Raw genomic sequence first — 2,559 nt, 5'->3', positions numbered from 1 at the left:
TCTTTCTCTCTTTCTTCTGCCTTTTCCTCTCTCCCTCCCTCCCTCCCTTCCTTCCTCTTTCTTCTTGGATCTGTATATTACTTTAAGGTGCAATCTGTTACCGGTACGATTTGAGGAATAAGGCTCCTCCCCTTTTTACCCGGTGGAAAACCCACTGAACGCTCGTTTTTAAAAGTCCAGCCTTCAGCCTCCAAACGATTCGGTGCACCTGCTGGAGGCAGGCGATAGAGGTTCGGCGGCGCCGAGGCTCTTTTAAGTCTGAGAGGTTCTTCCAGGAACCAGAAAGTCAATTGAATCCAGGCGCCCACGGGGCGGGGCAAAGCGGTCGCGGGGCGGAGCTAGCCGCGGCCCCGCCCCCGGGCGCCCGGAAGTGACGTGCGCGGACAAAGGCAGCGCGCGCCCCGAGGTGTCGCGCTTGTCCGCGGTCTGACCGAGCCTGGCTGTGGGCTGGTGGGGTCCTCGCCGCCGCCGCCGCCCTCCCTTCGTCTTCCTCGTCCTCGTCCTCTTCTCCCGAGTCCCGGGAGCCCCCGTCCGGGGTGAGTGGTGCGAGGCGCAGCGGGGAGCGGTGGCCGGCGAGGGAGAGGAGGCCCCCGGCCCCCAACTGCCTCGGCGCCCTGAGGTCCCGGCTCGTCACGTGACCCGGCGCGAGCTGCCGGGACCCCACGTGCGCGTTCCAGAGGGGTCGGCCGAGGGGCCGGACGAGGGGGGGCGGGGAGAGGGGCTGGTGGAAGGGGAAGGCCGAGGCACCCGGAGCCTGAACCGGGGCAACCCCTCCCCCCCGACGCTGTTCCGGGGTCGTAGCCAGTTACCCTTTCCGTCTCTGAGCCTCAGTTTCCCCTTGAGAAACGGGGATAAGGAGAGCATGCGCTCGGAGAGTAGGTGTCAGGGTTCAGGAAAATGCTCAGATCAGAGCCGGGCACGGAGTAGTGCCTGCCGCATGGCAGTCGCTATCTTATGTCACCTTGGACTCAGCCCCAGATGGGGCTCGACACAGGTGTCGTCCAGGGGACAGCTCGCCGCCAAGAGCCTTTGGAGCCAAGGTCAGCCTGTTTGCGGAGGGGCTGGCAGATCGAACGAAAGGCCCAGGCTGCTGCCAGTCAACGGCGGATGTCTCGAGGCGGGGAGGGGGTAGAGACAGCCGGTGTCAGAGGCCCTGACGGTGGGGGGCGGGGCAGCACTGCAGACCGGCTGGATGTATAGAATCACGGCCCCGGAGAACCAGGGCCTGGATGGTGGTAAGACGTGTGGGTTCCCTCCCGATGCTCTTCCTGGTTTCGTGTGTGTGTTTTAAGGCACATCACTCCTTTCCTGGACTGGTTTTCCAGCCGCACTGGGGAGTGGGGGAAGGTTGGAGGCTTTGGTGGCACCCAGAAGCCATAGGGTCCCAGAGGTAGCATCCCACCCCCTCTCCTGCAGAGCTGTTGGAGTGTCCCAAGCCCAGCACCCCGCATAACGGTAATTTTCCCTTAGGCGTGTCCAACGCTCTACAGTTTATAGGGCATTTCGGTGTCGTTATCTCGTTTGATCTCTAGGATTGGCAGCGACAATTGGTGAGGATCTGATTTGAAAGAGATTTCCAAACTCGGGGGAGATAAGGTGTGCCTGGCTCGCTGTGGATCACTTGATGCTTTTATGCCCACCTTTAATCACCCCGGCCTTTCCTTCCGACACTGCGGTTCCTGTTTCAGAGATAAAGAAGGGTATTTGGCTGAGGTTAAGTGTCTTATCTGAGCTTTACTCAGCCGGCCGGAAGCAAAGCCAGGATTCAGACCTGGTGTACTTAAGTCCACCGGATCGTTGTTTTTTGCTTTTGTCTTTTTAATTTTTTAAAAACGTTTTGTAACATTTTTGAGAGAGAGACAGCGTGAGTGGGGGAGGTGCAGAGAGAGGGAGACACAGCATACGAAGCAGGCTCCAGGCTCTGAGCTGTCAGCACAGAGCCCGACTCGTGGCTTGAACTCACGAACCGTGAAGTTGAACCGTGGGCTGAAGTCAGACGCACAACTGACTGAGACCCCCAGGCGCCCCAGAGCCTTAGTTTGTTTTCAGATCTACTCCCCTCCCCCTGCCCCCTTGTCTTCCCCGTGTCCCAGACCCTCGTACCCCGAACATTGGAGCAGAGCGTCGGCTGAGAGCTAGTTCGAGAATCGGAGGACGGACTGGAGGACTCTGCGCAGCAGCAGAAGGGCTCTAGGGGGTAGAAACAGGGACAGTCACAGATCTAAGAACTGCACCTGCTACGGCTCGTGGACGCTGTCAGTTCCCTTCTGGCTCCTCGGAGGGCCAGCCTGTGGCCTTGTCCGTGGGGAGTGTTCGGAGTCCGGGCTGGTGACCCCGCTGGCTGGCTGGGTCGCCCGGAAAGGGCTCACTGAGGCGGAGGCAGGATGGCATCGGTGAGGAGCGTCCCTGAGGTGTTGGGCTGAGGCGGGCCTGCTGCTGCTGGAAGGTTCCTTGTCTTGTAGGACAAGTTCAGAGTACAGTTGTGCAGCGGGGGCTAGGCTAGTAATGACCGTGGCGGGGGTGGGGGGGGATTCTTAAGCTTTTCTCCTGGTCTGTTCC

General features: G+C 60.3%; 1 protein-coding gene across 2 annotated transcripts in view; it reads left to right on the top strand.

The window, feature by feature from the left end:
- Positions 1 to 374: 374 nt before the first annotated feature.
- The window catches only part of NTMT1 (N-terminal Xaa-Pro-Lys N-methyltransferase 1), a 6,653-nt gene continuing 4,468 nt past the window's right edge, over positions 375 to 2,559 (top strand). Inside the window, exon 1 of one of the 2 annotated variants that reach the window (XM_029919857.1) lies at positions 375 to 536. The gene's annotated coding sequence lies outside the window, so the exon portion shown is untranslated. Of the gene's footprint in view, positions 537 to 708; positions 1,041 to 2,559 lie in introns of those variants that run through there. The other variant, XM_029919858.1, reaches the window with a different exon arrangement.

The sequence above is a fragment of the Suricata suricatta genome, chromosome 13 (assembly GCF_006229205.1).
Source record: "Suricata suricatta isolate VVHF042 chromosome 13, meerkat_22Aug2017_6uvM2_HiC, whole genome shotgun sequence".
Lineage (NCBI taxonomy): Eukaryota > Metazoa > Chordata > Mammalia > Carnivora > Herpestidae > Suricata > Suricata suricatta.
The sequence above is the reverse complement of the archived record's forward strand: the minus strand, read 5'-3'. Positions and strand labels throughout refer to the sequence as shown.